Source organism: Perna viridis, chromosome 4 (genome assembly GCF_037379345.1).
Source record: "Perna viridis isolate PV_CMFRI_1.1 ecotype Kerala chromosome 4, ASM3737934v1, whole genome shotgun sequence".
In the NCBI taxonomy this organism is placed as follows: Eukaryota; Metazoa; Mollusca; class Bivalvia; order Mytilida; family Mytilidae; genus Perna; species Perna viridis.
Genome location: NC_142448.1, coordinates 34,826,301 through 34,841,408, shown reverse-complemented (window position 1 = coordinate 34,841,408; position 15,108 = coordinate 34,826,301). Strand labels below are relative to the sequence as shown.

Below are 15,108 nucleotides of genomic sequence, written 5' to 3'. Positions count from 1 at the left end.
TCAATGTATTTCCTTGAGATGAAAGGTGAAGCATTTTTGTTGCCAGCAAAAATTCTTCATCGCTTCCTACGCTGAGCGCTGGTCTAAAATTGACAAAACAACACGATGGTCGTCACCTTATTCATGTAGATTGTATACGTGTAATCGAGGATCTTATTGAAATATAGCAAGTGAGAAAAGCTGCGAAAATGTCTTTATCCTATCCATTTCCTATTTATGTAAAACTTCCCATTTCAGTAAGATATACTTTACAGTTATATAAGGCAATCGTAAATCTATGGGTATGTAATTTATTCCTACAAAGACTGTCAATATACGCTTTCATAATTATTAGCACTGTTAAGAGATCATATAAAGATCAGCTTTGGTAGAGAAAATTGCTCTAAGACAGACAGAAAAAAAAACAAAAACAAAAACAAACAAACAAAAACATGACAACAAATGAAGCACAGCTAATTCCTGTACTTGTTGCAGATGGCACTAATTATTTTGACATATTCTCCAATATAAGGTAACTGTGTATTGGGTAGTGTTTTGTCTAAATATCGCAGGTTTTTATCCTTCCATTGACGGATGCAACCACCCATCTGATCTACAACCAAAAAGTGCTATAATGATTGAAGGCCATAGAATTCACTGCTCTAAGAATTGCTTTTTAAGGATTTACCTAGTTTGCGAAAGGACGTGTATTGCTAAGAATTGCTTTTTAAGGATTTACCTAGTTTATGAAAGGACGTGTATTGGCAGATGCATGTTTACAAACCAGTAGAAAAATTGCAAGTAGTTTGAGAAGAGATGTCTTCATACTTAAAATAAATATAGTACATGTACATGAAACCTTTTTTAAGTGATTTGATTTTGCCTTGTAGACATAATATAGTATACATTGTATACAGTAATATCATTAACTATTTTAAACAAAAATCGGCAGAGGAAAGAAGGGTACGATGACTTTCGGTAGATTTATTCGGATTAATGTTTATTTTCACCTTATTAATCGATAAAATATTTTTAGCATACATCGATCCAATGTTTATATTTCAAAATATACAAAAACATAATGTTCGGATCATCATCATGATAAAAATATTTATATAAAAAACAGGTTCGAGTTCAAAATACTTATTTTGAAATTGTTCCAAGCTACCCTGTCAAAATCAAATCAGTATAGTTGTCTCCTACAACAATTAATGCGCCAACAAAACTTCAAAGAAAGCATATAAAAACTACTCCTTGATTTTTAATACAATGTACAGATAACACTAATGGACTGGGTTAAATATTTTTTGAATAATTACCTTAGTTACTAATCTTGAATTGTTATCATCTTCTACCGAGTGCTGTTTTTGTCCCTTTTGTAGAAATGATGGCATTTCCATTTTGATCCCAATTTGTTCAAGTATCTCCTCCGAGTCTCTATACCCGCGGTCGACCACAAACACGTCGCCTTCATGCAACCAGGATTTCACTTCTTGCACATTTGTTGAAATAATATGTTTAAGAATATTTGCATCTGAGTTTTTTTTCCGTCAGCTAGATACGGCCCTAAAACGGCTATTATATAACCCGTTGTAGTCATGATCATTAAAGGCTTCACTAAAGGGTGATGCTTGTGCATGCTATATGATCTTCTTTGAAATTCAAAATCTGCGCTTTTCTGCACATATACATACGTCCCGTCAAGAACAAGTATTGCTTTGTCATCAAGCAAAGTCCCTGGTGTAAGTAACTCCTTTGCTAATGGCCGTGTGTGGTTGTTAATAACAGTTTCCCGTGTCATATGATTGAAACTGAGATATTTCAATACAAAGCTGGTGCTCAAAGAACGTCGAGCAGATGAAATAGCCCTCCGTATCTGCAAAGGATGAACAAAATCATGACTTAGAAAGTAAAATATCATTACGTAGACTGAAGATATGAACTAGTACATAAACTTGATCAGTTATAGTAAAATTCGCAAATATGTGCCACTAAGCTACAACTTTCTTAAGCATACAGAAGTACCAGCCGTTCTAATACGTACAAGTTGGTTGATAAAGACATATTGCATGACGGAAAACAAATACCCAATTACCACAGTGGGATGTGAAACAGTTCTTTGGAAAATTTGACGAAATCCTTTGTTACAGACGGACGAATGGTGAACCGACAAACGGACAGAGACCGAAAACATCAATTTTCAAACTGAGTGGGGTATGATAAGAAGCGGCTTAAATACATCTCATACATGTATGTGTTGCCTGAAAGAATTAAGAAAATATAATAGAATATTTTAAGTAATTGGAACATGCATAAAAATGACATAAAATAATTTGCATTTACTTGTTCTTTTATCATATTGAACATTGCACCCAATAAATTGTTGTCCATCCCAAATTTCAGTTTGGTGAACAATACTGCAACACAAGTTCGTGTACTTCTAGACCTAGAATTGTTGATGTCTGCAACGTAGGTCCTCAGATCATCAAATTCTTCTTTGACTAAACCAGTAAATGTCTTATACTTTTCTCTGGACAATCCATAGGGTGAATCAAAGTCTAAACGCTTTTCACCTTTAGCATTTGCCTCTTCTCTCAGTTGTTGTATCAGTTCCATTATTGTGGTTTTGTTGACACAAGACTAATCAAATAAAGACTGGACATTCTTTATATCTTCAATGATGCCATTCGTGACATGGCAAGGGCAACATCGAGAACCTTTAGGAAACAAAATAGTGTATATCAAGAACACTTTAAACCTGACATCAGCAGAAACAACTATCAGTTGTGGACCTGGTTTCCTGCATATAATATAGTAAGCATGAGATTTTGCTGTGCTTTGTATTGACTGACTGATGGTGGACTTGAAACAGCATTTGACATCACTTTATCCAACCTTGCTTTGTGATGTGACAGATTTGGGGTTACTTGGACTATTTTTTTAGCTGTGTGGTCTTTGATCTTATAGCACGTATGCTTACATCTATTACAAATTACTCCCTCTGGTTTGTCTAGTAGAAAATATTTTCTCAGTACTTTTGACAAATCTTTGTTTACTGGTCTTCTCTCACATGGTTTTGTACGTTTGTTGCATAATATGCAAGGATAGTGACGAGGACCAGAACCAGGCATCCTATGAAATAAGAATACCTTTGCAACCGTAAACTAAGACATATAAGAAACGATATTCTTATTCGAGTAAAAAACCGAATAATTATGGTAGTAACAAAAAAGAAAGAAAGAAAGAAAGAAAGAAAAAATAATAAAAAAATAACACAACGATATTTGAACTTTAAATAATATGTTCATGTTAACGCCGACAAAACCACTCGACCACGATGACCTTATCTGCATATAGTTACATACTAACACTTAGTCATAAATCGACGCGGTCGGGAATGATTACATACGATTACAGGGTGTTCGTCTGCTAAATGTATCTGTTTTTTTTCAACATATTCTTATGTTATGACTGAAAATTTTCAGGATCATTTCAGTTATACGAACACTCATATATAGTATACTACCCTTGATTATGAAAACGTTTTACTCTGTGATTTCCGTGGTGTCGTTCATTCTTTCCATTTTCAACCTCAAATTTATTTCCGACTTTGATATTTGTATTTACATAACATGTAAAAGTAAACAGTAAAAATTGAAAATTATTTCATTAATTGTTTTATTGTGGGTCTAGCATATCGTGGTCTACAGACAAAATTTGCGGACAACAATATGGATTCCGGGCCATGTAAAATGCACTTCATCACACTAAAATATGATTCGGATGATTAAAAATGGCTGATTAAGAAAGTTCTGACATATATGTATGTGTATCACCACTTTATCTTCAATCATCAAGTCTGTAAAATAAGTTGAACATCTTTTTTCCGGATTTCAGCAGCAGACGATGTAGATGTTTATTTTTAGAATTACGATAAGGCCGCAGCTTTCGACCACGGTTTAACAGCTTTATTTTCGAAGAAAAATACATTTAAAAATAAATTCACAAAATTAAATTATGGTCCTTGCATGCGACCACATTGAATTGTAATAAAATAAAACCTTTTTTAATCTAAAATGCGCACTTTTCCGTTACCGACGTTGATTCGGGCAATATAATAACCGTCTTTAACGGTCAGACAATATGACTTTTTGGAATATATTTGAAGACTATGATATATTGTGCTCATAATTATCGAGTTATCTTTTCTATTGGTAAGGGCGTAAAGTTCAGGATTTTGCAGGGCCGGTTTTCTTAAAAAGCGTTTTTACTCCTTTGTATCCAGACTGTAACTGTTTGCCTTTGAATGCTGGCTTCTGATATTTTTAACAATGTGTGTCACGAACCATGGATAGTGGCCTATGACATTGAACTTTGACCTGAAGGTAAAATCCCTCTTCTTCAGTGAAAAACTTGTTGTTGGAATATATTTAATTCCATACTTCTTTTTTTTCAACTAGTAAATATTCCTATTGAATATTAGTTAACGGAAACATTATAAACGGAAAAACTTGAGTTGGTAAGTTTTTCACAAATCCATTTCATACAATACAATAATTGCCCAGGGAGTGAGGGATGGGAGTTGGATAAAAATTTCTAGTTGATATTAAATTCAATTAACAGCTGTAAAGCTTGAATATTGTTTCCATATTTACCCCAACTGTTTAGTCCTTTGAGACATTACAATATGTATGCCACAGAACGAACATTTTATCTTTCTAAAACTTTCGGATCTTACGTTGATTTTTGTTTGATGTAATTGTATATAAAGACTGATTTAATATTATTAAATTATGCTATATTGATGTACCTATACTGACAGATAAAAGCAGATACAAATTGTGATATATGAATTACAAACATGGTTGGTTATAAATGAATAGTACTAATCACAAACAAACAAATTATATTGCCAAATTTTGCCTTTTACTACAGATAATTTTAGATACAACATTTATACATGACTTAGGGTGGATTGAGTGTCCTCAATAAAATTGGCCAAGCATTGGTTGAATTAGTATATTTAAAAAAGCAATGCACAAATATATAAGTAAAGCATCAAATACGGTGTTAAAAAATCTCCCATGCTTCCATTTAGAAGGGCAAATAACGAATGTTCTATGTATGATTAGCTCTCCTTGGCCACCTGAATCATGTATGTATAGAGCCAATAGCAACACTGAACATCTATTGAAAAATACCACTTTTGAATATAGTGATATGTATCCTATAACAGCTGACTATATACACTGTGACTTGCTTATAGATACTTAAGTAATGTGCTTGTACATGTATAAGGACTTTTATAATATGAAATTTTATTCACTAGATGTGTTTCAATGTGTCTTAAAAGACAAATGAATGTGATCTTGAGATGTCTTAAGACATGTCTCAAGATGTCTTAAAATATGACTTCAAGACATTTAATCATGTCTCAAGATGTCTCAAGGCATATCTTTAAGACATATCTTGAAGGCGTGTCTATAAGACACGTCTTTAGACGCGTCTGAAGATATTTGATTTTAACGTGTCTCAAGACATCTCAAGATGTCTCAAGACACTGAGGTCTATTTGCAATGAAATACAAAAAAAAATTACAGGCGACCAAAAGTGATCACTAAACACCAACCTAAAGGACACAGAAATATGATGTATAAGAGCAAACAGTCTCAACCAGATAATAAGTGATCTGCCAAGTGTCCCTAATTGGGTAAATGTGTTTCATTATTCATGTGTTTGGTATCATAAATTTTGACGCAAAATCAAGCCTGGTGCTCATGTCATTGTTTGTTAAATAGCATTGGTTCTAGTTGTAGAAAGACACATTGGCCGGTACGTTAATTAACTACTTCTTTCCTATTTACTATGTAACAATTTTTAAAGGTGTTATAATTGAAACAATGATTGATGGTATGGCATGCTCTCATAATATACCTTAGCAACCATAAGATGTGACACAATTCCAAGTACAATAACAAAAGAAAACACGTGATTATCATTTAAATATATTATGTTTCCTGATTTTGTTTTGATTAGTAAGTGTCATTACTAAGGACGTCAAGATCTTTTGATTTTTTTTTTTATAATGATGAAATGCAATTACATTTCCAATTAATATCAAAAATTAACTTCTACAAATAGTCATTTCATAGCCGCTATTATGCTGCCATTTGAATGAACCTACAAAACAAAAAAGACAGAGTATATTTCAAAAAGGGACAAACAATGACTACTTAATATAACCATCTTTGAAAAAAGTAGAAAAAAAAAAAACTTTTATAATGAAGACTTCTAAATAAATAGTTTGAATCACATTTGAAATATATAAGACGATGACACTTGAGAATCGATTGAATATATGCCTACGCAGTATTCAATTATCCATTGTCATCTATCAGATTTATCAATATATTTTTCATTTCAAAAACCCTTATGCTACAATTCAATTTCTCGCCATGTTTTTTTTTTCATTGTTAATATGTCACAGTATGGCAATGACTAGTAATTCAAAGATAAAAATTTGGAACCAAACTAAAGGATTTCTTCAATCGTAAACTTAATTAATCAAGCTACTGTTTTTGTTTTTGTTTTTTTTTTCAAAGGAATGTCGTTATATTCTTACAATTTGTGATTTTAATGCAAGACAATTAATTTGATACATGTTTGAAGGAAACACAGTCATTCTTCAGTATCACGTTTTACTAAATTATGAATGTTACGTTTTGAATAAGAATTATGCCGTTTTATTTGCCTTCCCTTACGTTTCACTAGATTTGTTTGTTTGTTTTTTTTTTTCATTTTTCTTCAAGCTGGTACCGTTTTTATGGTGATTATCAATTTTGTGATACCGTTAAGCTAGATTTTGTTTGGTTTTGTTACGTTCTCAGACGGTTCGTCTCGCAAACGTATAAGAGTAATAAATGGAACCAAGGTTATAACGGTAATCAAAAGAATGTAATCCAGGGACAAAGATCAGACATGGATAACAGACATATAAACAAAGAACATACAGTAAATAAAATCATACAAATTAACAAAATCAAATGAGTAACTCGGACGCCACTAAAATAAAAACTGGGAGCATGGACCAGGTGTACCGGTAGGGTAAGCGTCCTCTACACCTTTTCATGTAACGTTGTGGTATACATGGATTAATACGTTACGATGCGTTTATTTGACATGAACTTGCAAGTATCCTTCGACACGTTTGTTCCACTTACGTGAAAACGTGAAATGTATTGTTTTTCGTAATAGAGTGCAAATTAACTAAATTAATTAAGGTATATAACAATAGGTGTGTAAAGCCATAACAAAACCTATCAACATGTGGCTAATATGAATGCAAACGTAATGGCACATTTTCTTTAGGTTTTCTTACATTTTACTGTCAATTTGGCAAGTCTTGTACGCTTTCTATGGTAAATTCAAGTTGGAATACGTATTTGCTATGTTGGGCTGGGCTATGTTCATATTGTCAGTCTAAAACAAAGCAAGCCTGATCAATAACGTACTATTATCCATTTAGCTACTTATTAAACAGTTAACTACGTTCTGAAAACATACAAAACAGGATACCCGAAACGACCAATGTGAATTGTGCTTAAAGGATGTCAAAGCTTAATATTTATTTGTTCTAATTTCATTTTACTTTCTACTGGCAACTTTATTTTGCTGACTATCTCTGTAACCGTCTAAATGTAACATTTAACAACCTGAACACTTTCCTTCATTGGTCTTCTACAACAAAACGTACATTGTCTTCAATTCAATCATTTTAAACTCAACATTGAAAGGATGCAATTTAAAATCAGAATATATATTTATATTTCTAACATCGTTGGGAATTTTTCAGATCCTTCTATAAGTTTACGTATCAATTTGATCCGATGGACCAATGTAGCGAATTGAGTCGTCACATTCTGAGACGTATATATATAACAGAGTGATTAACGAGTATATGTAGCAACACATGTTAACGTTATAAAAGCTTCAATCGACTATTCATTATTCTGGTTGTAATACAATTAAGTATTTACTGATTTTATCGCTTTGTTGGTATGGGAACACCCAGCATGAACCTAAACCATGTTCAAGATTAGAATATTAGGTTAATGGATGGGTGCATGTGTGAACATTAATATTTTGATGTATGCCTTCAGATCAATGTTTAATAACGATACTGAAAATAGAAAAGTATCGACATCATAAAAGCAACGCTATTCTTTATCACTAAAAGCAACTGGCAGCATTTTTTTATTTATGAAAATAATTTGATAAGAGTCATTATAATCACGTGATAGCGCTGTCTATAGTCATTATAATGTGTATTTTGAGATATAATACTATGAAGATTATTTATTTGAAGCATAATATGTGACGAAAGGTATGCGGGAATTACCGAAAATTCCAATACGTGAAGCTTAAACATTGTCCAAAATTTCGTGCAGAAATATGTAAACCAAGCAATATGTAACATGCATTTCAGGGCGAGAACGTTCATATAATCAAATAAACAAATAGTAGTGGTCCGATACCCTTACCTGAATATTGCTAGCTCAGTCACAGTACTAAAAGTCATCAGGGGGACATCATTTGGACTCTGTGCAGACAGTCGTCACCCTATTTCTTCTGTTATGTGTTTGTTTGGAAAGTATTTGCTTTTAATTTTGAAGCTGTTGACTAAATCCACGTGCTCCTGAAATCAATACGAGCACGCTACATTAACCCATAAACCACAAATGTGGCTGTTAATCATGTAGTATTTGAACAAAAAATCGACTCAATGCTAAAGTAAAAAAAAAAACCCATAAAAATCTCAGTATAAATTCTCCCAATTAGGAACAATGAATCAATGTTGCCAAAATATGTACCGATTATCTTTGGTTTAGTTTTAGTTTTAAGATGTCACATTTGCTTATTTATTATTTAAGCCAGTGTGAACTATGCATGAATTCATTAGTCCGGTAGCGAATTCATAATATTACGAGAATGGAAATAATGGATATATAAAAAAAAACAAACAAAAATGTAACAATACATACAAAAGCAAAAAATTCCTGACTTAAGACAGGCACAAAAAATACGGCGGGATTAAGTACTTTTGCATGATCACAACTCTATTCCTTTTAAATCTGGCAATTTTGCAAAAAAAAATGTTTCGCATTTAAACACACCTAAAGTCAGTTCCAGAAGGTGTGAGTCCCTTGTGAAGACAGAAATAAAAAAACTGATTTTACGTTACATGAATGAACAAACAAAAGACTACTAGCAGTTAACTGAAATACCAGATCCAGACCAGTTTAAATCTACAGAAAGTTGTGTCCATATATATAAGTTCACTAAAGTTATGTGAAATGCGTACAAGTGTCAGTTCAATTTGAGTCCTTCAAGTTGTATGTGTTTACTTGTTTTGTTTACAGAAACATTTCTTACTTTCATTGACAGAATTGATACGTTACTATACTTATTCGCTCCCGGCATACCAATGACAACAATTTTGCATTTCTATCAGCTTACATATACTCTAACGTGTCTGCAGTCGTAAATAAAAAAACAGGTACCTAGTTTTTGTCCCACTGAACTTGTATAAAATTAATATATACGAAATATCCCTTTGGTTTATATGAACTTCTGTAAAATAACAAGATAAATTCTGCCCAGTAATTGTACTGGCAACTTAAACAGTTTTCTTTTATGTAATTCTATCTGTTCGATACAATGTGTATTCAGATTGTTTTTTCTTACTATCATGTTCAAGCCATGTACTGAGATTTTGAAGTGTATTAATTGTTCTATTGGTGACGCTCCGGTATTTTTGCTGATATTTATCTTTTTTACAGAAAAAAAGCCTCGTGTCCTCTTTAAATCATAACAAATGGTTTTATTCCTCAACTTAAAAAAGACAATTTAACTGTTGGTTTGTTTGTGTTGGGACTTAGATGTCAATTCAATTTCATCGTTTAAAAGCGATGGTAGTAAAATCAAATTAGAAATAATGATATAGTTAAAGTAATTTTCATTCATTTGAAAAATGTAATAACATTCTCGTAATAATATGTCTGTGGTCGTTGAATTATCAATATTTATTAATGTGTTTTACAGGATTAATTAGATGAAAGATGATTCAATTAACTTTGATTAACTTTGTTCAGATAAACTTGTGAATACGTTTCAATAATGTGAAGAACCATCACTCATTTCTTCTTGTTTCAAAGAAGTATTTTTAGATGACTTCTGTTTCAAAAAGGAAATTGCAATACACCGGTACTAAGCAGAACATTAATGTACTTCGATTATTTGTAATGATGATTTAATTGAATCGTTTATTGCTTTTCATTTAACAGATTCTACATAAAAGACAAAACAAAAATGATTACTGTAGCATCTGTGCAATGTTAAATCACTTGGTAAAGTTGACTTTCATATACTACCAACAACCTGACATGCTTTTGTTCTATTATTTCAAATTGAAGGCATACTTTTTTTTATTTTTTTATTTTTTTTTTTTTGTTCAATTTAAATCAATGCGAATAATAAAAACAAAAATATGCTAATATAATAACAGAACAGTGTGGTAGTACCACAAAATCATATGTACACAGGTTCATGTTGAATTTTGTCATATTTCGTAGGGCGAAGAAAACAAATAGAACTATACATAGGACATAACCAAAATAGCAGAGGGATCTTATTACCAATTACAATTTATTAAATACAAATGCTCAATTTAACTTACAAGTATTTGTGTCAGCTTGAGTTCTATACATAATTTTTCCCATATTTTTTTTCAATAGTTCGTATTTGTACGAAATAAGATCGATTTATGAAAAATAAAAAGGGAAAAGTAAATTTTACAACAATATCATTTCCCATTGTTCTTGTTATTTTGATAATACTGAATCAGTTACTTTGAGATAAATACTGTAATATGATTGGTTAAAATAATCTAGTTATACCTCAGTGGATAAAACAAATATTGACCCGCCACTATTCAGTTGAATTCAGAGCTATTTTTCTCGTATTTAAAGATAAACATATGTTTTAAAATTTATTTATAAGACTTTGCAATAATCAAATTTTTGTCTATTGAAAAATTACATAAATTTTCCATGTGCATATTTTGGTAAAATATGGAAAATGAAAAATTTATATTATTTTTCAATAGACAGAATATTTATTATTGCCAATTCTTAATTGGATCAAATCTAAAATTACAAGTGCCTGAATCAAATGCGTACATGTGCCACATGCCGCTAGATCACTTATAAAATTACATTAAGTACATATATAATAGGCGTATTCATGAATGAGTTTTTTTTAATTCATTTGATACTGTGTATTGATGTTATTAACGAATAATCAATACCACCATGTCAGTGGTTTACTTTCAGCGTTTAATGCACATTTTTATAACGCAATCAGTTCAAATTTACTCGTATATTTAAGCCGGGTTTAACCTTTTTGTACCTAACAAAAGCCTTTTGTAATAATGAAATTATTTGCAATCCTAAACTTACACTATTACTGTAACTGACAAACATATTTTATGTTCACAAATATAATATCTTTTTTTTTACAATGACTTTCTTAAATGATTGTGTTGACTATGATTATTTGTTTAGAACATATATAATCGTTTGTTAAATGTAGATTCAATATTGCAGACATACCCTATTAATCAAAGAGAGTATTGATACCACAGTTTTTATTCGTGTTTTATTTGTTGAAGTGTTAACCAAACGATCCTGAAAGCAAGATCGGACACTCCCATAGGTACAATTTCTCTTGTAAAACAAGAAACGAAAGGCTTAGTTTTTAACCTTTAACTGTTGATTTTGACCCACTCAATACAAACGCTGACTGATTTTCATGGGGAAAAATGAAGGACATTTGTCTTAAATCATTGCTTGTTTACATGTAAAATTGTTCACAATTGTTTCGAATGTTTTTTTTTTTATTTCCTTTTAAGAAAAGAAATATCGTTGATTTGTTTTCATACTCAACTGAATAAAGAAACGGTTTATCGATTTGTGTCATCTTCATGCTCAGAGTTTTAATGAAATATTTTATCTATCTGATTTGTAATTATGTAGCTGTCTTTATAAGAATCATGCAAAATCTGAAAAATGCATCCCAAAAAGGCTGCATATATTTATTTTTGTAATTAAGTTGTTTTATGGGTCTATACTATGAAATGTGTAATTATTCATTCAAATCTGCCTGTTCTTAGGAGATAATCAACATTGAAATTTCAATAGATTCTATTGTATTTTAGAGTCATTTACAGAGTTACCTCCCTTAATTATGAAATATACAGTGCATTCTATATAATTTTTATCTCCTATTCCTAAGAACACAGGTTATATGAAGAACTGAATGTAAATTTCTGTTTACTATGGCTATTCAAACAAAATATCAAAAATAAAAATGTGTAGACTTTTTACCCATTGATCACATTTTGCATGATTTGTGGCTGGAGTACTACTTATTATGCCAAGAAGCAGCAAAGACATTGTGAATTAAATCAACACAATCACAATAATGTACTTTTAGTTTAATGAAAATGTCAAAATAAATAGTTATGTCGACATATAACCAAAGTTGACCTTCATCAAGATTTAATCGAACAAAATAAGAAAGAAGATTTATTCGTGTAACGTTTCTTAGTCATATTTAAATATTACATTATTCCATAGATATGTTAAAATCGTATTGGCCCTTCAGTCCGTCAATAATAGTTAATAGCTAATAACTTTTGTTAGTTTCAGTTGAATTGGACGAACAATTTACATTGCTGCCTATTTTTGAAAAGTAACTATATTTCGAACAGTTGAGTGTTGGCTACTTTTTTGGCAGCAGATACTGCTTGCAAATATCTATATACGGTTTACTTGCTTTGCTGGAAGTAGCGTTATTTTTAAAGAAACAATTGAATCAGGGAATTGAAAATATTTAAAGTGTCCGTGCAGTGATATGTGATTCGGTAATTTTTTTCTGTTAATGGACAAGGCGTGTTTGAAATGTTAATTGATTTGTAGGATCTCCAACCAAATTTGTATCATCTTAGACTTCCACTGTTTTCTGATATTTACAATATTACTTCGTGACAAAATGCACGGAGTTTACCATACTACTTGTTTTACTTGTTTATCTCGTTGATTGAGTTAAAATGGGAAGCTTGATAACAAAAACAAAATAAAAAAAAACAAAAGAACAAAAAAACATAAAACAAAAAAAAACAAAAAACAAAACAAAAAACAAAAAACAAAAACAAGACGTATCGTTTCATTCAATATAAGGTTATCAATTGAAGAAATATTTGTATTTAAACTCATCCCATTGGATCTATGTATGTAAGGTTTAGCCAATATCTTATTCATGACAACTTTCATTTTTAACAAATTGGTAGACATTAAAATCGAATTATGGAATCGAGAAATAATCTTGGGAAAGAGAAAGGATTAGAATTAAATAGACCAAACAGACTAGGCTCGATGTTAACATTTTTGTTTTTAATTTATCTATTGAAATCGTTACTAATGAATCCCGAATAACATAAATTTAAAATATTTAAATGTTATAATATTAGTGCCAAGAAATGATGCTGGAGTCATCACGTTTGTCGTAAAGTTTGGCCAGTAGTTTTCCTTTACCATCGATTTCTAAGTGTAGGTCAAGATATGAGGCTGATTATTACCACAATACAATATCATTGCAACCTGTGATTTGTATACCTCCATTCCCCATACTCAGTTAAATTCCCTTAAAAGATTGTTCATCGTCGTTACTTCAAATAAAAAAGATTGTACACCTAGATGCAGTTATGTAGGACTTAGTACATATTCTTCATACTTTATGAAATACAATTTCACACCATCTTCCAAATATACCGTTGGTTTGTTTGTTTGTTGGGGTTTAACGTACGAGCAGCAATATTTCAGCTATATTCAGACGATTATATAGTGACCTATACTTAGAGATCGATTGCAAAGAAAAACTATTGATCAAACTGTACGGCAACCGCGATGACTTTTTATTCCGTACTGTCATCTTCTTTACAGCTGTGGCAACAGCCTTTCAGCACTTGCGTATGGAGTTTTCATTTCACAATTCATACATTATGCCAGGGCTTTTCGTTACTACGCAGACTTTTTGTACCGCGCTAGAGTTCTTAGAACAGTGAAGTCTCTGGAACAAGGTTATGTTGCTACAAAATTGAAGTCGTCACTACAGTGACGTATGGTCATCATCATGAACTTATGCATCGTAGAAATTCGTTAATCAAACAAGTTAAACATCATTTTATGTGCATTTCAGGGCGAAAACGTTTATATATCTAAATAGTCAATTCTCTGTACCAGTTCAATACGCTGATTCGAATTTTGCTGTCTCATAGCGATATCAGTGAACAGGTAGAATTTTCAAAACATGCGTCACCATATTCCTGGTTTGATGAAAAAGCAATTGCTGTTAATGTGAAGGTATTTGAGATGAATCTGGCGTTGAGTTAATCCGTGACCTCTTGAAATCAAGACGAGCAAGTAACTTAACCCCGCCATTACCAATATTGCTACTAATAAAGCAGTGTATGTACATGTATACAAATGTTGTCTTTACCTTTTTTTGTTTACAAACACAATTCATTCTAATTTTCATTGACAGAAATGATACCTTATTATACTTATTCTCTCCCAGCATTTAAAAGGAAAACAATGTTTCATCGGATCTATTAGCTTAAATATACCCTTACGTGTCTTAAGTGGTAAATAAAAAGAAGCAGATATCTATTTTTTGCCTCAATGAGCATTTATAGAAGTAAGATGTACGGAATATCTCCTTTTTTATTAAAACTTTTAAACTATAACAAAAGATATTCTTCTCACTGACCAGTATATGTTCGAGCAAATTAAACGGTTTTTATTAATATATATTTTTTTCATTTCCTCGCTACATTGTATACGCAGATCGTCTCTGTGTTTTTTTTTTTTTTTTTTTTTTTTTTTTTTTTTTTTTTTTTTGTTTTTTTTTTTTTGTTTTTTTTTTCTCGCTTTCACGTTCAAGCCATGTACTGAGATTTTGTAGTATCTTAATTGTTCTATTGATGACGCTCCGGTATTCATGCTGATACTT

At 31.3% G+C, this 15,108-nt stretch overlaps 1 pseudogene; it reads right to left on the bottom strand.

Annotated features, from left to right (window-relative positions):
* Window positions 1–452: 452 nt before the first annotated feature.
* LOC148619875 (uncharacterized) lies at window positions 453–2,595 on the bottom strand (annotated as a pseudogene).
* Window positions 2,596–15,108: the final 12,513 nt, after the last annotated feature.